The sequence below is a fragment of the Chinchilla lanigera genome, unplaced genomic scaffold (genome assembly GCF_000276665.1).
Source record: "Chinchilla lanigera isolate Chin_1 unplaced genomic scaffold, ChiLan1.0 scaffold00014, whole genome shotgun sequence".
NCBI lineage: Eukaryota > Metazoa > Chordata > Mammalia > Rodentia > Chinchillidae > Chinchilla > Chinchilla lanigera.
In genome coordinates this window covers 5,440,606-5,466,933 of record NW_004955415.1, presented here as the reverse complement: position 1 = coordinate 5,466,933, position 26,328 = coordinate 5,440,606, and the positions used below count along the sequence as shown (strand labels likewise).

Sequence of the window (26,328 nt, the reverse complement as noted above, 5' to 3'; positions counted from 1 at the left end):
CGGCGAGACTGTCAGGAGGACTGGAAGAAGACAGAAATGAGGACAGACAGTAAGCAGGAAACTGATCACACAGACCTTTGAAAGCTCATTTAGGACATTTCAGCTTCATCCTGGAAAACATTGGAAATCCCTGAACTATTTTAACCAGGAAAGAATCTGGGTCAGTATTCCCTTTACAAAATAAAGTTCTGGCAGACTGTTGGAAAGCAATTTGGAAGGATGAAGAGCGAAGGCCAGGAGGCCAATTAGGAGGCTGCGACAACTGATCAGCAGAAAGATATGGAAGCCAAAACCCAGAGAGAAGCAACAAGGAGAGAGAAAAGATATCTGGTCTCAGAGACATTTTGAAAGTGAAGCTTAAAGATATAGAGGTGGGCTTGTTGGTTGGTTGGTTGACTTAAAATAAGGAGATGGGAGAAAGGCAGAAATAGGATGCCAAGATGATCCTCAAAATTGTGCCAGTGAAGTACCAGTCTTTGAAAGACAGACAAAGAAGGTGGCTGCTATTTATGGAGCGAGATAAATTCATGTTAGCATACACTGGATTTGGAGCATCTTTGTAACACTTATGTAGCAAAGGTAGGAAGGGAGATGGAGCAGTCTGAAGCTTTGGAAAAGGAGCCGATCTGACTCTGTACATCTGATGATTGAGTGGTGGCAATGTATGCACTCTCCGGAGAAGACAAGAAGGGTTAGGATAAAACCTGGAGAACATCAACATGAAATGGCTGGGAAAAAGAATAAGACTGAAAAAACAAAACAAAACAAAACAAAAACAGACAGGGAATGAGCAGCAGCCAGAGAAGAGGAAAGTAAAACACCTGCAGAGGAAAAGTGTGATGTCATAGGAACCTGTAAAAAGAGCGGTTCCAGGAAGTGGAAGTGGTCAGCGGGCAAAAAAGAGGTGTCATTAAATGTAGAAACACGGAAGTTGCTGATCACCTTTGGGAAGCCAGCTTTGCTGGTAAGGCAAGGGCAGAGGGTGGACTGCAGCATAGCTGGCCAGCAGAGAAGTAGGAGGGGAGAGGTTGAGAGGGGGCACAGAGGCATGTGGAGCCCTGGATGTGAGCAAGGAGAGTGGGGAGCAGCAGCTGGTAGAGGACCTGAGCCAGATATTGGCTCCCTCCTACTTTCTACTCATCACAGTTCAGATGGATGAGCAGCGCTAAGTGTTCTTGCACACACTAAAATGGCTAAATGATGTATTAATCAAGGACTACTGAGCTTGAAAATCACCTGATTTCTCCAAGAAGATGCCAAAAACAAAGATGATAGGGAGCTCACATTTGATTTGGGCTCTAAGGCAGCTTTAATAAACCTTCTACTTCTACAAAGTAATGAAATTACTGTTATTTTGACAAAATAATATCAGCTAACCCTTGGTAACCATTCATTATGTGCTATGCACTCTTCAAAAGAGCACACATATAGCTAATTCAGTCCCCACAGAACCCCACAGAATAAGTCACTTCCCTCATTTTACGGGTGCAGAAATTGAGATGCAGAGAACTAAAGCAACTTCTCCACATTCACAGGAAAGTAAGCACTGGGGACAGGATTTTTAGAGGTGTTTCACCCTGACTTGTCCCAGGGACGGAGGACAAAAACAAACTGAAAGGGTCTAGGGCAGAAAAGATGAAATAATTCTGATGTTGTCAGCACACTTTCATCTAAAAAAAAGTTCTGGCATGAAAGGAGAACAAACTTGTCTGGTGTCTTCACTTCCCTTCCCCTACTGCTCGGGAGCAGACAATGATGTTCCCTGAGCCAAATGCAGTAGGCTCTGCTGGCACCAACCACGTAAATTGTAGTTGTCTAAAGGCTGCAGAAGAGAGGTAAACTGAATGCCCCAGAGGGCTACTGAAGTGTGCAAAGCAAAATGTCCGTCAGTAAAAAGTCTCCCCATATCTGTGCAGCTTTGTACTGTTTACTGAGGGCCTTCACACCCATGATCTCACTCACCATGGAGCTGAAGGTAGGCAAGGAGGAGTTATGACCCCTGGATCTTTGCACATTCTGTTCCCACTTCTTGGAACATTCTTTCTTCGCTCCCTTTTTTAAATGTTATTGCTTAGTCACCTGCTTATCATTTTCTATCCTGTTCTACTAGGTTAAAGGAAAGGAGAATAGTCAGAGTCTCAAGTAAATATCTTTCTTTGGTTCTGGACCAAGTGAGATGATGATCTATGTCTCTCCTGAGGGGGAATAAACACCAATATCCTCCTTCTTTGGTTGTTTGGACATACCAGAAATACTGAAGGATAAATGAACTTCAAGATACTTAGAAGTTTATGGGCCTTGGAAGAGTCATATTCAGTCATGAGTAGATTAACTGTAATTGGTATGGAATAAGAAAGTTATGAGAAGAACTAGACGTTGCACAATTATAGGGGAAAACTGAGGAGTCGAATTTTGAAATGGATATTTGAAGGATCAGAAAAGGATCATCATAAAACCAAGCATACACAGCCACCAAACTGGGATCACAAAGGGGAAGTTCACAAAGAGAAAACCATTACCTCTGAGAGGCTACTGCCGCTGGGACCCACAGATCTGGTGGGAGACCGAGAGTCAAGAGGCCACTCCAGACGAGCTGGGACCTACCAGACACCTCTGTGCTCATCACACCTGATCACCTTCAAAGCAGCCACAGATGCTGTTTCACTTCTGCCTTCCAAATCTCATACAAGTCCTCTGTTATACAACTCTGGCCTAGAATTTAAAAGAAACCCTACACAATTCCCAACCAATTCAGCCTGACTCAGCAAAATCCAGCAATACCCATGAGAAGTAGATGGCAAATTAAGTAAGCACTGACTACCACGGGGAGGGATGTCCAAGTTCCAGGTGCCTTGCACCCCTCCTCCATCCCACACCCTCAGCTTTCCATCATATTCCATAATGGCATGCTCATTTGTCTTCTCTCCTCTCTCGCCATGGCCTTGACTCTAATCCAGATTCTCCGGCCATCTTGTCTTGAAGACTGCTCCACAGACCCTGCTGTCTCTGGCCTAAGAATCCTTTGCTCTTAACATTTCTTCTGCCTGGAATGCTGTTCCTCACTTTGATAGTTCAGTTCACAGTTTAAATCTCCTTCTTTCCGGAAGAATTTTTGAAGCCCTTCAAAAATCTGAGTCAGGTTCTTCAGTGACGGGCTTCTCTACTCTAGTACTTGCCAAACTTCCGACGTCAATTACCTGTATTCCTTCCCAGCTCCACTAATAGCATCTGGTACCCATGAGCTCAGTAATTGTTAGGTAGTTGAAAAGCATGTGTGGATGGAGAAGCCTCTCCACTTCCAGCTTGTCTCCTCTCAGACAGCTTCTATTATTTACACTGAAGTTATCTTTTGGAAAACCTGACCAGCTTCAGTGGCTTCCCATTGCCAATGGGAAATGTGTAAAACTGTTATCTGTGTGTTCAAGAGCCACAGCAAATGGGCTGAGACTATTTTCTCTAAACATCTCTGAATACTTCTCTGTAGAGATTACCTGCACTCCAACCAAGTTTAGCTCTGGGTTATTACTGGAAGAAAAGTAATTATTTGTTGTAATTTCAAAAGCACAGCTTTGTTGTGCTGGGAATTGAACACAGGGCCTGTCACATTGCTAAGCCCATGCTCCACCATGGAGCTACACGCTTAGACCCAAAGTACAACTTTTAATTTATTGAGCACATATTAGAGGCTGACTTTGTGGGGCACATTTTATGCATTTTATTTTATTTAATCATCACAACAACCTCATGAGGTTCTTGTCTCTTTTTAAAGATAAGAAAACCAGAGTTCAGAAAGTCATTTGCCCAAGTCACACAGTTACTAGATAAAATCAGACTTCAAGCTCATGTATTATCTGATTCCAAAGTCAAGAGTCTAACCATTCCCCGGTACCATATTCTCCTGCTAGAAGCTCTCAGAAATCATTTAATTAACTGACTAATTCATTGATTGATCATTTACCTTAACCTAAACATGTTGTAGAGCTTATCTTACTTGAATTCCTAAAACAGCTTTTTGAGGAAAGAACTATTATTTTTCCGAGATTATAAATTTTAAAAAGTGTGTGTCTAGGAGATTAAGTAATTTATAGTCCTCACAGTTCAAAAGACTCAAAATTAGGAATTGAACCCTGGTTTGTTTACCTCCAGAGCTAGAGTGGCCAGTCATTATGCTGAATGGCTCTTGGTCCAAATCATCAACTGTTAGGATTGGAGTGGACCTATTTTGTCTTACAACTATCACTGAATCAGTAAGAACAATTCCCAGGGAGGCTAAGTGCCAATCCCTAGTGGGGGTATACTGGGAACGTGGTGTGTTATCAGTTGTATTAACATTGTAAAATAAATCTCTTCCCTCGATCAGAAATCTATTCTAGGCCATGGCATGAAAGCCACATCTTGCCTGTTGGACAGCAGGGAGTACATCCAATCTACTCAGTTTTTGCTTATACTGTACCCTCTGCCTATTTACAATTCAACTTTGCTCCGCTGGTCCTGAGAATGTTTACTTCCTGTTTTCTAAGAATATTTTGGTGAGTCAGGGAAACATTGTCCCTACCTTCCAGGAGCTTCAAAACAAATAGTGACAGTACATAGGAACAGAGCAGCCATCAGACAAAGTTCCATGAAAACAAGCTCTCAAGACTTTCTATTCATGCAAGCACTAGAGCCAGTGAGTCCTGAAAGACGAATGTTTATCCTGGGTAGATTCTAGGGAAAATTGTCACCTTCCTGGAGGAGATAGAATTTTAAGAAGCACTGATTTTCTGCAAGAGCTAGTGCCTCTCTCTCTAAATGTAGATTCTGTTAACATTGCTGCATTCTGGGCTCATGTCTTAAGAACGGCACTTTTGACTTTCTACCTTTGCTTTGTTTTTGAAACACAGCCACCATGTTGTTAGGAAGCCCACAGCCTATGGGAAAGCCATCCAGGAGAGGCTCTGTGGACAGGAAATGAGGTCCCCCACTCAGCCCCAGCACTAACGTGTCAGTGACACTGGATTCTCTATCGCCTGGTCAAGGAACCTCAGCTGCTGCTACACAGAGCAGAGCCAAGCCCCCCCTGCCAACCCCGACCTAAACTGTAGATGATCAGTGTAAACAAATGATTGCTATTATTTTCAAGACAATAAAGTTTCAAGCACTTTGCTACATAGTAATAGATATCAAGAATATAGGGAATTAAGAAGGCACTGAAGAATTTTGCTTCTAATTATAGTTTTCTATTCTGAATAATGGGGAATGTCACAATGACTTTATAGGATATCTCTGAGTACTAAATGAGTGAAAATAAGGCACTTTACAGCGTCGGGTATTTAATAAGCCCTCAAAAAGTGTTATATATTATCGTTGCTATTTTAGGCTTTAGAAAAAAGGATGAAAGAACACTCTTTCAAGAGTCAAAATCGTTTGAACTAGATTGGCTACAGTGGTAATAAAGTGAGCAGATTAGCCAGCCATTTAGAGATGAGAATTCACGGCCAGTCATAACCGATGCATGTGGTAGCTGAGGAAGATGTAAAACCCGAGAATTACTTCAAGGTTTCTGGCCTTGGAACTAAGTCAACAAACATGGTAGACAACTGCTGAATTTACTTTCCAGCATCTCTTCATCATTCAGGTGCTTTTTACTCTAATTTACTTCTGAGAAATCAATATACCTCCATTCATAAACCATTTGATTGAAATGTGACTCACCCACTTTGCTTCCTCAGGAGAAACACATTATCTAGGCCCAAGCCAATCTCCCAGGCAAGTGGTTCCAGGACTGGCACCTGACACAGACCAATCAGAGCCAAGCAGACTCAATTTTAGGGCTTCTACTCTGTCTAAGTTTGGAGGAGGGTGTCTATTTACTTTGAAATTATCTCAACCATGGCACATCCAAACATTGAGCCAACATAGCCTGTGGAAGAGGGAAAGCAGAAACTGATAACATTGCTCGAGCACTGGATCACGCTACAACTGAGGTACAGTACCAGACTGTTCAGTCATCTAAGGTAAAGAATTTTGGGTTTTTTCTCTCTTTTTATTAACTTAACACACTTTGATTTGGGATTTACAGGAGCCCAAATTAATGCAGTAGCTAAAGAGAACTGAAAAAAAAATATCAGGTATTATATTAAAGTTGAGTAGATATTGGTGACTTTATAGAGCAACATCAGTGGAGAAGTTAGGGTTGAGCATAATTAGAGCAAAGGGGTAACTGGAGGGGTGAGAAATGGAAATGAAAAAGAAGTCAAAAATTAGTTATTCCCCTTCTGAGTATTTTTCCAAAACAGTTAAAGACACGTGGTACATATATACTCATGTTTACAGCAACACAACTCATAATGGTTAAATCTTGGAGGCAACCTATACGTCCATCAACAGATGAATAGATAAAATATGTAGTATTTATACACAGTGCATAAAGAAGGATGATCTTGAGTCATTTGTAGGAAGATGGATGCACCTTCAGACCGTAATGGTAAGTGAAATAAATCAGACACAAACTTAAACATCACATGATTTCTCTTATATGAGAAAACCAAAATGTAGTTAAAGAGCAAAATAAAAGATCATAAGAAATAGGGAATCAGGCCTTGTGCAAATGACAGGACCAAGCGGTGGAGGGTGGGGGAAGGCAGAAGAGGGGAAGGGGATGAAAAAAGAATTAAGATATTTTATGTACATGTACCAACTTCCCATCAGGAATATCATCATTATGTACTGAAAACATGAACTAATAAAAAATAGAAATTGATAAAAAAGTTTAGTAGTCACATATGTGATCCAAGCACAGTATGTGAATATATGGAAATGACACAGTGAAACCAATTAATATGGGCAGTTAATATGCAATAATAATTATAATTTTAAAAACTGGTGAAATGCAAAAAACTCTGCAGTTTAGTTCATTGTAATTCCCTGATATGAATTTACTGGTTATGATAAATGTAGCATGGTTTTGTAAATTGTTGATATTAAAGCTGGATGAAGTATACTACAACTTTTGTACCATCTTTGCAATATTCTCATGAACCTAACATTACTGCAAAATAAAAATATTTTAATGTAAACATAAAACAAGTTTATTTTTTGAAAAAAGTATTGTCACTTTATTAGTCAAAGTAATATAAGTTACATCATAATGAAATACCATCACACATCCACCAGAATGAATAAAATGAAAAAAATGATTAAAAGACAATTTCAAGTTTTGGCAAGGATGTGGATCAATTGGAGCGCTCTTATAAGTTAACAGGAATGTAAATCCACATATTCACTTTGGAAAACTGACCAGCAGAATCAGTTTACTTCTCAAGATGAATAAATACAGGCATACACCATGATCTAACTGTAAACTGAATGCAGACATAGAAGCACCAGAAGACATGGACGGAAATATCAGTAGAAGTTCTATTTGTAAGATATCAAACTACTCAAATCCTCTTTAATCAAAGAAAAAATTGTGACATATTCTCTTAGTGGAAAAAATTGTGACATATTCTCTTAGTGGAATACTGTATAGCAATCCAAATTAATAAACTGTAGAGCTCAGAACCAGGCAGAACTAATCTATGGTGCTGTAGGTCGGAATATTGATTAGCCTCGGGAAGTGTAGTTACTGAAAGGAACAAAAGAGGGGTTTCTTGGATTCTCATCAATTTCTATTTCTTAATCTGAATTCTGGCTACACAGGTGTGATCATTTCATAAAATTTCACTTACAATTTCTATACTTTTCTGTATATTTATTATATTCCCATAAAAATTCTAAAGCCCAACATAAGGCAATGGAGTAAACTTGGAAAGGAGGCTAGAGATTGACTAGAGTAAAATTACTGAGTTTATGTCTGGTGTGTCTGAATCCTGGACTCCTAGAAATGGGAAGGACTAATTAACCTGAAGTGGATGATCTTAACTTAATAAGAGGTACCAGCTCTTGGTGTTGGGGTGCTCAGTGCTGATCCTTCCCACCAATCGGCTGGAGCTGTTGTCCTACATTAGGGCACTGTAGGTCTTTCCTTGGCTTTGGTGATCTGATAGGCTAGGATCTCTGCCAGGATTTGGGATCATCTTAGAAGTATTCTTTCAGTGATTTTAAGACAGTCTGGCTGGAAAAAAGACAGAGCATTGGTATCTTCAGGCCTTTGGTTTGGAAGCTCTCCAGGCAGTCACATTGCCTCTCAGGAATAAAGAGCTTCATTTAGGCTCCTGCAGAATGAATAGACTAAAAGAAGCAAAGAAACCTGTGTGAGTCCAAGATGGGATTCAAAATTCCAATTTCTTTGCATCTTTTTCAGCATCACTGTCTCTCCTGTTCTCGGTTCAATCTTACTTCCTCTCTCTTCTAGTCCCAGGAGGCTCTAATCTCCCAATTTAATGCTTTACAACCTGCCTTCCCTAGCTGAGTCATAAGTATCCTCCCACATGCAAATATGGCTCTCCTGCCTATAACCTTCTGTGGATCTTTCATCTTAAGATTTAAGTATGAAGACTTGTATATCGAGGGCTCAATCCCCAGTGCAACAATGTTCAGGAGTGGGGCCTAGAGAGGTGAGTAGGTCAAGAGGCCACTAACCTCAGTCTATAGTTGAGTGGGTTATTGGAGGTGGGGTCCAGTCGGAGGAAGTAGGTCACTGGAGACTTGGCTTTGGGTCTATATCTTGTCCCTGGCCTCTTGCTTACCTGGTCTCTTTTGCTCTCCTGTTCTTGGCTGCACAAAGTGAGCAATTTTTCTCCACCTTGTCCTTCCATCATGATGTTTCTCCTTTGACACATACCTAACAGCAGTGAAGCCAGCTGACCATGAACTGAAACCTCTGAAGTTATGAGCTAAAATAATTTAATTTTTCCTTAAACTGATTTATGTTAGTCATTTTGTCATAGTGAGAGAAAGCTAATACACTCGATCTGGGGTTTTGGTTCAAACTTAATGATGAAGCATGAGGTTCCACGATCCAGCGCTGGGCCACTTTTAGCTTCCTTACCGACTCACAGTCCAACAACACCATCGGTCAAACTTCCCAGCCTGCATGTCAGGTAGTGAACGCGGAGACTGATGCACACCTCTGTGCCTTTAGCCCACTTTTCCTAATCTGTCTGTCTCTTGAATATGTATTTGCCTTTTAAGAGATAAATCACTTCTGGGAAGCTTTCCCTGAGAGCCCCACCCTTCCTCTCATTCTGATTTTGTACTTCTTTTCACTGTATGTTACATTGTACCATATGTATTCCTTATATGCATATCTTCCCTATTAAAAATCCACAGCCTCAAAAGTTTATCCATTTATATCTCCATTTCTTACAATGGCATTCTGTATGCAGAAGTTTTCCAAGTGGTTTTATAAATAGAACTCTAAAAGGGTAAATCTAACTGCTGTCATATTTTTCAGGCAACTTGCTAAACATTATTATCATTATTATTATTATGTACACACATGATTTAGTCAAATATAATAGCATGCATAAAATTCTACAGCTGCTTTTAGAAGGATGCTACTCGCTTGATCTTTATAATAGGGAACTTGGTAGAAAGGCCTTTCTGAAGGCCCCTGATCCCCACACAGATGAACACAGGTGTGTCCAAGAAAAGGAAGAATATATAAATAGGTCTCCTACTTCTCCTCTTCTTCCTTTTTTTCCTCCTCTTCTTCCTCTGCCTCCTCTTCCTTCAGTACTAGGGATCAAACTCAGAGCCTTGCACATGTTAGGCAAGTGTTCTTCCACTATTCCTGAGCTACACTGCCAGGTCCCACTTTTTCTGTGATATAAGGTCTTGCTAAGTTGCTCGGGCTTGCCTCGAAATTGTGATCCTCCAGTTTCAACCTCCCAAATAGCTGGAGTTCACCCAGCAAAAGATCTTCTTGATATTTATTTCTATCTAGCTTCTTAAAAATTGCATTTTACATCTTGTATAATAGATGTAATAGTACAGTAGAGTATATATGTAAGTTATAGATGAGTAAATAAATATATATTGTGGGATAGTGCTTAAAATTATTTGAACAATAAAGTACATGGTGAAAAAACTTTGGAAACATTGCGAGAAAGAACACGAGGGGCTCCAGGTCCCCAAGACTTGTGAAAGAAAGGCAATGCGCTCTGCCAGCCAAGTTGCAGGGAAAATAGTTCATAATTTGGTGTCATTTCTTTTTTGTTGGATTTGGTTCAGTTTTGTATTATTTCCCTGGCTGGGTTAAGTGCCTGGGCACCTTTCTCATTTCCCAGGCTTCCTTTACTGTCTCCATAACAGCGGTAATAGTTGGACCAATAGAGTGCTGCTTTATGCCACAGGCTGTGCTCATCAGCTCTGTATATTATCTCCTTTAATATTCGCAACCACTCTGTGAGATAGGTTCTATTATCCCTGATCTACAAATAAAGAAACTAGAGGGAAGCACTGTTCCCAGTGCTCCAACTGGTGGAGTCGGGATTTACTATTATCCTGGGTATAATGTCCTTGAACAAGTAGGGGAAATTGAAGGGCAGTTATGGATTTAAACACAGACTCTGTCACTTATTAAGAGAGCTGTGCAATAACATTGTGTCTATTTGGAGCAACTGATTATTTTATGTGTAGTTCAAATCTGTAATGGGCCTCCCAGCAAGACACAAATAGAACAGGATGCAGATGAGATACTGCCTTTCTGAAGGAGATTGCATGCCACACAGTACCATTGGGAAACTGCTCTGATAAACAGCACAATTCTTCACCATCACTACCCCTGCCAACACTGTCATCATGGAAAACTGCCCAAAGTCATCAGGCAGTAAGTGCCTCAGTGTTTAAAGAGGGCCTCAAATGAAAAGTGGAGTAAGCTAGCGTGTCTTGTCTTCTGATGGCATGACCTCACCAGATTGTTTATTTGAAGCCAGCCACTGAGAGAAAGCAGAGAAGGGTGAAAGACTTTCTGAGCCAGGCAGTGAAACAAACACCAGGGCAGCTAAGGATGGCTCTACTATGGCTTCTGTAGGGACTCAACAACAGGTCCTGGGGGTTGGATTCCCTGACCCCAAGCACCCCTCCATGCCCACAACAAGTCTATGTATCCTGGTCCTCAGGGACACACCGTATAGGGCTTGCCCTTCTGCCTGATATCTGCATGTGTCCTACACATTGTCAGGAAGCTTTCCCGGCCCTCATCTGCATGGTAACTGCACATCACTCTGCCCCACTCCATCTCCCTTAGTGGGGAGAGAAGAAGCTGGTGATTCCGGGGTAGTGTTGATGACCCAGCACCTTGGAGAAGGTCATGCTATGATGAGGATAACAGTGAAGCTCAAGTTTGGTGTCTGTCTGCAGGCACCTTGGGAGGACACCACTGTGTTCACAACCTGCCTTGGATGCCAGAGGAGTGTCAGGTTCACAGTGAGCTTGAGGAGCTTAGCTCAGATTCAGTCCTCTCTTTCCTTCCCCGTTCTCGTTGAGCATTGTGGTCTGGCTAGGAGTGGAGCAGCTGCTTTCCAGGCACTCAAGTATGGGTTGCTTTATTTCCAGAGTGCATGTTGAGGGCAGGATGTCCTATCTAGTAGGAGAGGTAAAGAAGCATCCAGTTTCCACGCAGGATCCCAGGCTGAGAGGATGCTGAAAAGCCTGGAATGAACACTGATTATCAGAGCAGAAAGAACTCATAGCACAGGTGATGAAGATGATGGGGGTGATGGTAAGACAATGATAGTATTACTAGTAGTTAGCATTTACTGAAACTCTACTATAAGCCAGGGCCTTACTAGTTAGCATTACTAAGTTAGCATTACTAGTTAGCAGTGAGCTTGAGACCTTTGTTACTTGCTGAAACTCAACTATAAGCCAGGGCTTATGATAAGCATTTGACATGCATTCACTTATTTAGCCTAATCTAATATTATTGCTATCACATTTGACATTTGTAGGAATAGAGGCACAGCCTGCTTATCCTAAACTACCCTAAGTGATACAGCTTGAAGGCAAGCAGAGACATCTTCTTCTAGCTGCAATCTGACCTAATACCCAAATGCCTAGCTGCTGGTCTAGGCAAAACCAGGAACTACTCAGGCTGAAGTGGAGAATGGGAAGAGGAGAGGATGCCAGAGCCCCGTGCCCTCAGGTATGCCCGATCAGGAAGGGGAGCTTCTACAGAGGGAAACCACTACTCTCTATCATCAGCACCACCCTAGTTTATTTTAAAATGGATATGTACATTCTGACACTTTTGGACACCGATGTCTGCACAGTAAGAAAGATGTACCATTGCTGGATGAAACCATATGGACAAGTTTGCAGATATACTGTTGAGTCAAAAGGGCTAGATATAAAAGAGATCTAATGTTTATTTTCACTGACAGACACTTAAGAAACTGGCAAACCCTATCTTTGGTGTCAGAGGACACCAGACTGACTCACTAGTTTTGGGAGCATCTCTCATTTTTTAAAAGTAACAAAGGTCTAATAAAGGAAATTTGATGTCTGATCTACTGTCAAATGGAATTCAAAGTTTCCATCTCCCAGAGCAGTGGTGATGAACTTACGGCACTTGTGCTATTTGTTTTTCTTTTAAGACAAAAGATATTAATGCATGAGGTGCTTTTTCTAACCCAGACCCAGTCTGGCAGGCCAGACTCATGACACTGTTAAGTGTGTATGAGGAGTTAAGTATCTAATAGATGAAGGAGATCTAGAGACAGATAAAGACTAAAAAGTATTACGATGTGATACATGCATGTGCCAACCCCCCCTGATGAATGCAGCTATTAGGTATCACAAACATGCATGAATAGAGAGAAAGAAAGAAAGAGAGAGAGAGAGAGAGAGAGAGAAAGAAAGAAAGAAAGAAAGAAAGGAAGGAAGAAAGAAAGAAAGAAAGAAAGAAAGAAAGAAAGAAAGAAAGAAAGAAAGAAAGAAAGAAAGAAAGAAAGAAAGGAAAGAAAGAAAGAAAGAAAGAAAAGAGAGAAAGAAAAGAGAGAAAGAGAAAGCAATGGAAAAGTAAAAATCAAATGGTATTCAGGAGCAAGACTAGGAATGAGGTTAATTTTAAACCATGAATAATTAAAACCATGGAGCCAAATGAAATCACCTGGATGAAGAAAGGAGCTAGAGAAGCTAAATGGAGGCTTGGGGAATTCTGACATCAAAAAAAAAGATGAGAGATACCTACAGAGGATTCTGAGGAGAGGCCCAAGAGGTACAAAAAAACCAGAGAAGTGTGATTACCTAGCATCCGAGGGAAGAAAATGTTTCCAGAAGATGGGAATAATGATCCTTGCCAGATCCTCCTCACAGGCCAATAAGATGGGATTAGAGAAGTGATTTGGGCTCTGCATTAGGACAAGAGCACGTTCAGTGGCATCCTGGGATCAGAGGCCCAGCTGCAGGGGACTAAAGGGTGGATGTGAGTTGAGAGAGTAGAGAGATTTTGGAAGACCTTCTTAAGAAGATCATCTATGGAAGAGAGTACAGAAAGTAGACAATAAGCTAGGCAAAGATAAAAATCAGTTCTTAATTCTGTTTTGAGTTATTTTAAACTGAAGACCTGTGCTTGCTTTTTTATGATTATGGAACTGACCCAATAGAGAGGGAAGTAACAGAGGTATAGGGGACAAAAGAATAGTTTGAAGGTGGGGAGTGGTCCTTGAGAAAACAGGAGTGAGGACAATCTAGAGTGCAAGTAGATTTTCCTTAATAGAAAAGTATTACTTTAGACCCCTCCAAAAAATTCTACATTGTGCAGAACTCTTCTGAACATCCCTGGCTCTAACAGTTTCTTCTCAGTAATTATGGCCACACAAAAAAAATCATTAGACATCCCCATGCTTTCAAACACGCCATGTAAGCACAGTACTACTGCACTAAGAACTAACTACACATTTCCTACCTGCTTCCTCTTCCCTGCCCTGCCCAGCTCTAGGGATTCAAGTCCCTCTTGACCTGAGAAAGGGACATGAGCATCTTGAAAAGAGTGATGCATCCAAATTCTGGGGACTCTGGCACCAGAACCAGGAGCCAAAATGGTCCAGTGGTTAAGCTGCTCAAAACGTTTCATAAGAACACTATAACTTCCCAGCTGGATAGCTGCCACTGGCCTTCAGGGTTGAATGACCTAGCCAGCCCTGGTAGTGCACACCTGCAATTCCAGCACTTGGGAAGCTGAGGCTGGAGGATCACCATGAGTTTGAGGCCAGCCTGGGAGACATAGTGAGTTCAGGACCAGCCTGAACTACATAATGAGACCTTATCTCAAAAGCAAACAAAACAAAAGATTGAGCAGCCCATGGCTGCACTCTGTGACAGAAGCCTGTAGCTTCCACAAGAACAACTGAAAGCTGTATAAAAAACAAAATAATAGAAGCTGTTTGAAGCCATCAACAGCAACTAGGGCTTGAGGGACAAGACTGTGAAGAGGAGGTAAGCTCCTTTCTGTTTCTTCTCTGGGGACACTTGCTGAATCTTAAGCTCTCAAATCAAGAAGCTAAAACGTAAACAGAGAGAGTTTGAAGAGCTCAGTGCAGGATTGTTAGCAGGGGCCTGGTGCTCAGCGCTCAGAATTTGGAATCGGGGGGTAACCAAGGCAGAGGCTTCTGATAAACACCTCAGGCTCTTGTGTAGAACCCTTGGAGGGCCGCAGCATCTTCAGCACGGACTCGAGGCAGAAAAAGAGCAAGTCAAGTGAGGGTTGAAATCCAGCCTCACCTCTGCTAAGTGTGACTTAGATTGAATAACTAACTACCTGCATTTTCACATGGCTAATGGACCTCACACACCAAGAAACGGGGCAGAGGAAAACCAATCCCCAGGTATTGTGTACAACCAATTATCAGACATCGACTCTCAAAAAGCTGGTTCATCCTTCTGAGAAAGTAAGTGACCAGCTGGAGAATGTCACTACAGAAATGAAATTATAAATTGAAATGGAAAGTGTTTTTTGGAATTCAAAGATCCAATAATGGAAAGGTCTCACTGATCTGTGATTGTATTTCCTCAATGTCTACGTTTCACTAGGGGTATCCAGTATAGGTGAGGGGAAAGGAAAAAAAGATAGGAAGGATGGGAAAGGAAGGGAAAGGAAGGGAAGGGGAGCGGAGGGGAGGGGAGGGGAGGGGAAAATAGGTACATATTTATAAGAAACTCCAAATCCTGGCTTTCTCCTCTGCCCTTATAATATTTGATTGGGATACCTCAATCATGTGTCTAGAGGTTGAGCAATGGTTTTGAAATGTATGTTCACACACAGAAAAATAATCTTGGGATTTCCTTGACATGACAGGTGCAAGTGAGACAGACAAAAGGCTCAAAGACTTACTTCCTCCCACCTGGCTGGCATCAGCTGCCCTGTAGTAAGCACTGAGTCTTTTATAGCTGATGAAAATCCCCTTTCTACCATCTCAATGAGCAGGCACCTAACTTTGCCTGGAATCCTGCCGAGGCTGAGCAGCTCAGCGCTTTACAAAGTAGCCCATTTCTCTTTCTTCTAGGTACTACCTACAGACATCTCCCCAAGCCCCTTGACCTCAAATAGACAAACTCCTGCCCTCTTCTCATGGCTGTCCGTGATCCAGTCCTGCCCATCTCTCCAGTGCATCTCTTTCCAGTCCAGACATGCCAGATGTTCCCTGGGTCCTCGCTGTATCGAGTCTTTTCTCCAAGGTCTTGCATTTGCAGTCTTCCCATGCACAGTGCTCTTACCCACCCACCCGAGCTTACATAGTTCCTATTCATCCTATGGTCCTCACTATCATGCTGTAGTTGGGGGGAAGCTGTTAGTGATAACTTTTCTCTACTCCCAATCCAAATTGTCTCTCCTATGTTCTCAGTAGCTCCTTGTAGCTCCCCCCATTGTGACAGCACCACTTAGAATGTAGCTGCCAATTGCTTGTTTGTCTGTAGCTGTGTGCCAACATTAGTCCTATGGGTGCAGAGTCTGTGGAGTACCTGGTACATTCTAGGGGTGTAATAACCATGTATTAATGAAAGAATGGTGAAGCAGTTAGCACAACACTTATCACATAGCAGAAATCCCTTCACTATTTCTTTATTGGAATGCAGAATTGAGAGTTCGGAGGCCTGTAGTGGCTTCCAGGTCTGTCACTAACGCTGGAATTCCTGGTGACAAGAAAGTCTTTCCCTTCCTTCTGCCACTTTTTGTGTTTGTGAAGAGAAAGCATTAGGTCCTGCAAGCTTTCCTTTCTGCCTCTTTTGTGCCAGGAAGCACTGACCTCACCCCTGCAGCAGGCTCAGGGATGCCCAGAGCCTGTGCTGCACCCCCGCATCGGCAGATCAGCCTCTCGCTGTGAGTCCACTGTCTCCCAGGTGGGAGACTTGCTGCTGACTTGCAGGAACATCCTGCAGAAAGGCAAACTGCACTCTTCAGTAACAGGGATGCTGTGTAAAATAGGGCTTGGGGTGTTGCCTGGGGATATATGCCTGAAGCCAAGTTCCAGATAAATAAGGCCTCAGTTCTCTCTTCCCAAGGAAAGGCTTAATGTCTTACAAGCATAGCCACTGGTTCCAAGGACAGCATTTCCTAACTCCTGTGGGATTTCCATTTCGTCTGCACTTGGCCCCATAGTGACCAAAACAAGTTTAGAAAAAGCCACTTGCTTTCAGGCCTGGGACTCTAAACAGCCTGAATGGTGTTGTGGATGGAAGATCCTCACCGTGGGGGAAACAAGGCCCAAGTTCTACAAGTCCCTCTGCCAATAACTAACCCCTAATGCAACCCTGGGGATGACCTGCCCTTCTCTTAGCCTCAGTTTCCAAACCAATGAAATGAAAGCCATTGTCAGTGGTCTTCTGGCTCTGCCATCCTCAGATCCTCCAATGAATTTGAATGTGGTCCCTGGCCACTGAGAGGAATCATAACCGTATGAATACTTCCATCTTTACCTTACCTTACATTAAAGAACAACTTTACATTGTTCTTTAACCACTGCCTGAACTGAACCTCCAACAAACCTGTGAGATCAATTAGGGGCACAGAAAATAAGCTATTGAATTTATGTCTCTCAAAGGGATATGAAACATTTGGCTCACAAGCTTTTAAGACAGGGTCATAGGACATAAAACTATATTTAATAAGGACAATGTACTAAAAATATCCTTTGCTGAGACGGATTGATGAAATTAAAAGCGCACCAGTTTAGAGATCAGGAAGGCAGATGCCGGTCCCTGCTCAATACCAGCCTCAGTCACGTGGCCCTGGGCAGGCACCTTCTCAACCTACCATTGGTTTACCATCTGTGCAGTATCATCTCTAAGTTATGCTTGGCACTGCTGTTCTTAAAATTCAGCATAAATCTTCCTAAAGCTGTGTGGATGTTTCCTTAGTAAGTTTGGGTGATGCTTTGTTTGTTTTGTTTTCTATTGTTTGATTACCCTGATACTTCCAGTGCAGTCCACACTAAAGGCAGACAGTACACCGGGAAACCACATCCCCATCAGTCAGGTCAGATGCGTACATCTCAGTAAGGAGAGCAGGTGCTCACTTTTAGTAAAGGGTCAGGCCACTGCTGAGGGGGCCTTGCAGAGGGGACAGAGCCCCTATTGCTCTACCTGAAATCAGACAGCAGGCCTAACATCCCTCTCACCTCTCCTGGATGACTGCCAATTCCATCTTCCAAGCCAGAGATGGACCCCACAGAGAGTCTGAGGTCTAGATGACATCTCCTCAAATATTTATGGAACAAGTCATCATCTATTGTCGCATTTCCTAAAGCCCATGAGTGGAAAATAAGATCCACAGGTGTGTGTCTTTCTGAGGCTGAGCATGCCAGATTCTGAGGCTTCCAAGCGTTAGGTGAGGCTCCTAACAAGTGAGGATAGACAATGACTCGTGCACCCTGAACTCAGCAAGTGAAAAACCATTGTCAAAGGAGTTTTCAAAAGAGGGACACCTGACTGGAGAAAAAGTTGAAAGAAGGAGAGATGTAGAAGAGTAAATAAGGAATAACTAGAAGGAAAAAAAACAGGTACCATGGACCACTTAGATACCTAAAATGCGTCTCTGAAGAGAATAAAGGATTCAGTGTCCAAGTAAGTTTGGGCAAAACTACTTTACCTCCTCTCTTGAGATTTATAGTCTGTAACAGCTATTAAAATCCTCATAAATTTTTGTGGTTAAAAACAACACAAAATGATTTAAGGTTAACCTTGTTTTAGGCGAAGTTTTGATCACAGAATCCAGTTTTCTTGCAATGCTTATTAACATTCCTGGAATATAGTAAGAGAAATTGGACTGAAAGACTCCAGTGTGTTAGACTGGAGAAGTGCAAAGGGTCCCTGTTTCCAAGGAGTTTACAAAAGAGTGGGACAAGACACTTGGATGCTGAATTCAATGAGACAAAAAATAGCTGGTGATAATGGGAGGATCACTCATTTCCAGGTAAGTGGTACAGACAGAAAGGGTTGGGCATTGGTTGGCTTATCCAAGAGTTCATGAGGCACCTATAGTATACAGACACCATGTGGGGCCAAGATATGCCAGTAGGCCAGGCAGATCAACCTCATCTCTGAAAAAAATAAAGGAGGGTAATGTGGGACAGGAACCTGGTGTGGACACAGAGTTAAAAGTTGACCTAAGAAGGCTTCTTGGAGCATTTCATAGTGCTCATAGGTGAGCATTCACATCTCATAGTGAAATGAGATATGAATGACAAAAAGGAGAGGTCTATATGAAAAGTTGTCTGGGAAACATATCCCTGAGAGAAGAGCTCTGAGCTGGGCAAGGAGCCCGTGTTTGGGGAACCCACAGATTCCTAAGTGAAAGGGCAAGTATGACAAATGACAGGGAAGAAATTTAGAATTTAGCAACATATAGCTAAAATAGAGCCCTCAAGAATGGGAGTGCGACGAGTTTGGAAAAGTAGCTGTGCACATGTTGTAGAGGAACTGGAATGTCAGAATAAGAAGTTGAGAAAAATTGTCAACTTATTGTTCAATATCATGCACAAGACACTGTTCCCAAGTGCAGCCCATCCTTGCTGGGATTATGAGCCACCGAAATGATGGAAGAGGGCAAGGACCTCACACAATCTGGACTGTCAGTAATACTTCAATAAAGCTGATACAACAGAAATTTTCTCCTCTCCCTGTACGTATTCTTACTTCTTCTTCAGTAATAGGCCCACCAAATTTTAGGTTGAAATGGGACTGTGTTTCCCAGGATTCCCTGTAGGTGGGCTCTGCCGTGGGACTAAGATCTTACTGGTGAGGTGTAAGCAAAAGTAGTACAGATAACAATACTTAATGTGTTAACTGTCATTTTTCTCCTATGATTTTGTTATGAAGTTTTGTTTTACTTTTTTCCCATGAAATAAAATGTGGTAGTCAAATTCTGGTATCCAGGGAAATATCCTTTCTTCGCCTCCTCCTTACGACTGTCTAGACTGTGGGTGTAATGCTCAGAGTTCCATCCTGGATGGTGGGGACATGCACTACTTCTAGGTATGGTAGGAAGAGAGCTGGAGGAAGCCTGGATCCCACTATGGAGACTCCACAGAGTCCATAAACTGCTTTCATGGAGAGTTTTAGCCATTTTCCCTTTGTGTCTTTGTTAATCACAGCCAAAACTGGATGCTGACTACTACTGCCACTTGTGACAAGTTGTGACAATGAACAAGATCAGTTATTAAATGTGAGTGAAAATATATATTTTGTAAAAATAGCCTTGAGCCCATTCTATATATATATTTATTTTTCAAGGCAAATCTTCAAATATCAGTATTTTAAAGTATTTTTAAGTCACATTTTTAAGTATTTTAAAGTATTTTAAACCACAGTGTTATAGTTTGTGTTTGGATGTCCCCTCCAAAGCCTCGTGCAGTTAGGGGCTTTTTCGGAGGTGGTTGGATCTAGAGTGTGTGACTCTGTAATTGATTCATGGTGCAATGCTAGGATAAAGGGCACTAGGATTAAGGGTGTGAGTGCTACCCACCATAAGTAGCCTGGTTAAGATATAAGGGATAGAAAGAGCTGTGATCATCTCTTGCTGCTTTGCTACTTTCTGCCCACCATGAACTGTTTTTTCTCTGTGATGCCTGTCTGCCATGTGCCACCCTGCCTTGGACCCACCTGATTATGGACTGAAACCTCTACAAACTGTGAGCTAAATAAACCTTTCCTCCTTTAACTTGTAAGTGTTGGGTACTTTGTCACAGCAACAAGAAAAGTAACTAAGACTTGTATTTCACAACAGGACTTAACATCACTTGGGGCATGGTCCTAAGGTAAAAAATTCCACATGAAAGTCAGGTGGATGTGCAGCTGTTCTCCAGATTAACTGGTACTGAGATCCAATTATAAATCATGTGATTCTCATAAAAAATGGCCTTTGAATTAACGTTAATTTCTCATAAGGGTAAACATAATTTTCACCACTTGACCCAAATTCTACAACTAGGTGTTTACCCAAAGAAAATGAAAACTTTTATCCAAAGATTTGTGCATGAATCAAAAACTGGATAGAGCCCAGACAGATGTCCATCCACAGGAGAACAAATAAACAAATTGTGCCACATGTAATGGAATGCTTTCCAAAAATTATAATGATTAATCTACTGGAATACACAGACTGTGGGTGAATCTCAAAACCATTATGCCAGTAAAAGCAGCCAGGTGTCAAGAAGCATACTTAAGATGATCCCATAGAGAATATTCTAGAAGAATTCCACCAGCCTACAGTAACAGAGAGCAAATCAACCACTACCCATGGCTGCAGGTAGACATGGGAAATAACAGCAGAGGGACACAAAGGACCCTTCTACAATAATAATGTTATTCCATGTTTTAACTAGGGTAGCAATTTGGCAAGCACATACCTTTATCAAAACTCATCAAATTATACAATGAAAATAAATCTATTGCATGTATTGTGCATTTCAATAAATTGATTTTTTTAATTTTAGAAGAATTATCAAACTGAATAAGGAAAAACGATGTAGGGAAATAAGACAAATAGTGACTTAAAGTAGAAGTCCCAGTCTGAAGTCAGAAGCACAGATGTTCTGAATTGCAGTTATATTTTTTAAAATAAACTGCTTCTCAGATGAGCGTGCTGGGTAGCTATGCTCCAGAAAGAAACAGTAGAGACTGATTTCCCAAAAAGGCAACTCCAGAAGCTGTCAGGGTAGGAGGAAGCTAAGAGGAGAGGCCAAGCTGGATTGTGGATAAGACACCCTCACAGTGTTTCTCAATGGACTCTAAAGGAATGGGACCTTCTTGTTGCTGTTTGTTTATAAAATTGTTTTTTTAAATCACATCTCCTTGAGATAACAGAATGGAAAAATGGCTCTGAAAGTTCATTTTTTTTCTCAATGTATGTGCCAACCTCACGGCACACCACTGGAAAACATGGAGGAATTGGCATAGGTGTCTTAGAATCTACTGTCAGTGCTACTCCCCTGAGTCTCCCTGGGGGAAATCTCCCTGGGGCGCACTTCAAAAGAGACTGTGTAAGTACAGAAAGGTAAGAGCTACAGGCAACTGGGCCATGGATATGAATGTGGCCCTGTTTGTTCATGGCAAATGAAGTCTCACAAAATGTGCTCACAAAGGTTGTGAGGACATGGTCACCAAAACACTGCTTCAGAAAGAGTTACCTGGAAGCACACACAAGATGGTGAGGCTGCACAGCACCGAATCTTGAAGACTGATGAGCAGGTTGTTGACAACCAACCGGGTAGTAGAACCTGTGATTTGAATCAGGGTGAAAGCCATAAGAAAGGAGGGCGGAGGGCAGAGGACAAGGAAAAGCAGGATTAATAGTGGGCAGTGACTAAGGGTGAGGGGCTGGAGGTGGAGGCTGAGGGCTGAGCCTTATATGTGGGAAGAGGTGGGCATGCTGAGGAATGAGGGAATGAGGGTGTGTGGCCTTCTCTGCTCTGAGAAGCAGGAAATAGACTCTCAGGTGTGCGAGCGCTCCTTTGTTCCCTCAGCCAGGCAGGCTGCTGTGGGCTGACCCTGCCTGCCTGGCCTCCTGCCCAGCTATCTCTGACCCACTGCCACCCACAGTGTCACTCACAATGGGGGACAAAGGGAGACAGACAGAGGGGTGCCTTTGTACATGCCATTTCCCGTGCCTGGCATGCCAGCTTCCTTCCACCCAGACTGTACTGTAACTCCTCCTCATCTTCCAGGCCCAGCCCAGACGTCACCCCAGGCAGAAGGCATCAGATGCTCCTTTAAGTTTCAAGGCGCACATGTGTGTCACAGCATACGTCACAACACAGCACAGCTGCTCCTAAGTCTGCCTGCCCAACCACACACATGGCTGGATTACCACAGGCATTAGAGCCAACTTCTGTTTCACTACCCTTTAGCACAGTATCTGATGCAAGTCCCTGTGCCCAGAAGGCCACATAAGCAAATGAACAGAGAGCACACCCAAGGAAGGACAGAGACAGGCAGGGAGGTCAGTGACACAGGCTCAGTGGGTGTGCAAAGGTGAACGGAACCAGAGGTCATAGGTCTTTTGCTTTTCTCTGACCCGCGGTATGTCTATGTCGATCATTACTTGACACTTTGAACATCTTCAATCCTAAATACTTTAGAGGCTCTTCTGTATTGAAAAACAATTGGCAGCTCATAAGCATAGAAATTTTTCTCTGGATTTAGTCAGAATTGGCCAGAAAACAATTCTCTCACCCATTGAAACTGCATTAAGGTTAGAAATCACCCACAAACTAGGAAGTCAGCATCTTTGGTCTGAGAATAAGAATCAAAAGAGAAGCTGGGTAATCCTCTGGATTTGCTGGTACTGAAGTCACTGGCAACACTACAGAATAAGGGGAATTATCACAGAGTTGGAGATGGAAATCCAGGTCAATGTGGGGTGTTCCACTCCCAGGCCATGGGGTAGTGGCCCACAGTGGCCTGCGTCTGTGGTTTGGTTTGTGCTCTCCTATGGAGAATGATAATGTTTGAGTACCATGTTTGCCCAGAACCCTTCAGCAAGGATGATCACAATGATTTTCTTTCTTTATTTATTTATTTCTTCTTTCTTTTTCTTTCTTTCTTCCTTTCTTTCTTCCTTTCTTCCTTTATTTCTTCCTTTCTTCCTTCATTCCTTTCTTCCTTTCTTCCTTTCTTTTTTTCTAAGCATTTTTTCTAAGCATTTCACTGTGTAGTCCAGGCCTTAAACACACTATGGAACCCAGGCTAAGCTCAAACTCACAGTAATCCTCCTGACTCAGCCTTTCAAGTGCTAGGATTACAGGCATGCACCACCACACCCACAGTGATTTTCGTACACAGAGAAAAGGCTTCCACAGCATAGAGAAGGAAGGGACTGGGACCCAGAGAAGTTACTAAAAAGTCAAGATGGGGAATTTTCTATTGGAAGCAAGAATTCCTGGACAAGAGACTTTCAGTACTAAACCAGGAAACTGATTGTTGACTAGCCTACTTGGACCTTAGAACCAGCCCCCTTTTATAAAATATAGTCCCAGAGAGGGCAAATAACTGAGCCAAGTTCACACAGAAGCCGGTGGCAAGGCTGCAACTGGAGCCAAGGTCTTCAACTCACCCTGCAGGGAATGTCTTTTCTCTGGGTGACATTTTCTCTCAGCCTCCAAATGTTTACCTTCATTTCCATGACTACAGCTACTTCTCTGGTACGGTGCTGAACAGCGGATTTGCCCACAGCTAATTGTTAGACAAAGGGGACACCAGTGTCCCCACACTCCTATTTACACAGGTGGGAGGAGAGTCCAAGTGGAGTCTTCTAAGGGGGCTGCCATTTGCACTGCAGTCCCTCCTGTCCGACCAAGGTAGGCAATGTCTCCCAGCTCTCCTAACTCACTCCAGAGGCCCCTGAAATCTGTGTGGGTAAAGGAATGCCACTTCTAAACATGAACCAGCAAGGCTGTTTCTCTTCCCCACCTCCCATAGCTCCCAACTGATGTAAGCAAAGGCCTACATAAACAAAGGGAATGCAATCTTTGTCCTGTGACAACTTTGTACAACAAACACTCATTGAAGAAGCACTCAGGACCAGATGCTACAGAGCTCTTTTGTTCCTGGGCACATAGCACCTGTAGGTTTCTTCCTCTCATTCCTAAGACACCTGAGCAGTAAGTCAGCAGGCGATCCCTGCCTGACTCTGCTAGAATCCGTGGTTGGAGTGTACGCCCTGTGGTGCAATAGTCCAGTTATGTGGAAATGCATGCTTCCTGAAGGATGATAAGATGGAGAGATAGATGCAAAGCTACACCTCCAGAGATTTTCAGGACAAAAACACAGAAAATGAGCACCGTTTTCTCCTCGCCTAGGCCCCAGGCTGTCTGCTTAAAAATGTTCTCTCTTCTCCATCTCATGCCTGAATTCGTTCTGGAATGCCACATTCCAGCCTTTCCGGGATGATGACTTATCACAGTGACACCCATTGTAATGCTTCCTGTGGTGGAATATGGCATCTCTGAGTGAGTCAGACACTTGCTGTGCCAACTGTTGGAGACCAAAGCACACCTCAGGCTTCATCATGGGGACACAGGACCTGGACCATCATTGAAGAATTAAAATGGAGTAGGACTGTAACCATGATGATTCTACTTTCATTGCCTTCTCATTCATACAGTCCTGTCATAGCTATGCTCTCAGTTCAGTCTTATGATAAATATCCCCATGAGGAAAGCAAGGCTGGTCAAGTTCAGAGCGTGGAAATGCCTGCAGACGTGTGCCCGATACAGGGCAAGTGTGACCAGAAGCTGAGCAGTTGGGGTCATACGTTCTTCTGGACTTTTCCCACCATACCATACAGCATCTGTCTGCTCCATGCTCCCCCAGAATACATACGCTGGTTAATCTATCGCATGGATGGACAAACTCACAGTGTCTGTAATGAAAGGTTGAGGTCAAGCTGTGCCATGTAGCAGTCAGTGGCTGTGTTGTATCCTAGCTCTGTCGTCTGTGACACTGACCAAATAATGCTACTTAAACTCCCAGACTCTCATGGGAACAATAATGCCTGATTATGGGAACAATAATGCCTAAATTGTAGATCTGTAGATGAGAATTAAATAAAATAAGGTCTGGGAGACAGTGGTGTGCAGTGGCTGAGAGCTGTAGCTTTGGAGTCAAAAGGCCTGGATTTGAGCCCTAGGTTGGCATCTTGTAGCTCTGTGATTTCATCACCAGCCCGAGTTTCAGTTTCCTCATCTGTGAAGTGGAGATAAAACTCACACCTGCCTTAGAGGGCTGTAAGGGTGAAATATTATAACCTGCAAAATAGCTAATCATGGTACTGGTACAAAATGAGCACTTAATAAATATTTGCTGGATGAGGAGCCGAAATGATTGGAAAGGTGGGGGTACAAAAGACAGTCTGGGGGCTGGGGATTTAGCTCAGCCGCAAAGCGCCTGCCTGGCAAGCGCAAGGTTGTGAGTTTGGTTCTTGGTACCGGAGAAAAGCCAAAAATGAAAAAAAAAAAAAAAAAAAGACAGTCTGTCTGACTCCAGAGCTGGGCGCTGCAATTTTTGTGAAAGCCTGGGTCCCTACCCTGCCAAGAAGCCCTCCCCAAAATACTTAGGGTGAGAAACTTTCTTGAAATAGCTCCATGATTATTCTTGAAGTCCCTTCCAATCCTCAAGCATCCATGCCACTCACTCACACTTTTGAGTGCATTCCAAATACCTTCAGAGAGAAGGAACTGGCTCACAGATTTAGAGAAAACATCCCTAAAATTCATCTGGAACCAGAAGAGGCCTAGAATAGCAAAAGCAATTCTGGAAACAAAGGAAAGGTAGGAAGCATCACAATCCCTGATCTGAAATTGTACTACAAAGCTACTGTGATAAAATCACATGGTAATGGCAAAAAAACAGACCTGAAGATCAGTGGAACAGGTTAGAAGATGCAGACATAGCTACAAACACACTCAGCCACCTTATTTTTTACAAAGGGGCCAAACATGTTCACTAGAAGAAAGACAGCCTCTTTAACAAAAGGTGCTGGAAAAATTGGCTGTCCACATGCTGAAGACTAAAAGTAGACTCATGTCTATCACCATGCACTAAACTAAACTCAAAATGGATCAAAGATCTAAATATCAAAAGAGATACACTAAATCTAATGGAAGAGAAAGTAGGTAAAACTCTCAAAGACATAGGGGTAGGCAGAGAGTTCATGAACAGAAACCAAACTGCATGGGAAACACTTCAAAGAATCAACAACTGGGATCTCATCTTATCAAAATTTTCTGTACATCAAAAGAAATCACCAACAGAGTAAAAATAAAACTCATGAATTGGGAAAAAATTTTATCGAACTGCCCCTCAGACAAAGGACTACCATCTAGAACATATAAAGAATTTTTAAAAATCAGACCCCAAAAATTCAAAGACACAATCCAACAGTGAGTATCTGAGATGAACACATAC

The 26,328-nt window shown here is 42.5% G+C and overlaps 1 long non-coding RNA gene across 1 annotated transcript in view; it reads right to left on the bottom strand.

The window, feature by feature from the left end:
* LOC102003758 overlaps window positions 1-21,703 on the bottom strand; it is a 52,366-nt gene extending 30,663 nt beyond the window's left edge. The window contains exon 1 of the long non-coding RNA XR_260270.2: window positions 21,552-21,703. This is a non-coding gene — a long non-coding RNA (uncharacterized LOC102003758). The remainder of the gene's footprint in view (window positions 1-21,551) is intronic.
* Window positions 21,704-26,328: the final 4,625 nt, after the last annotated feature.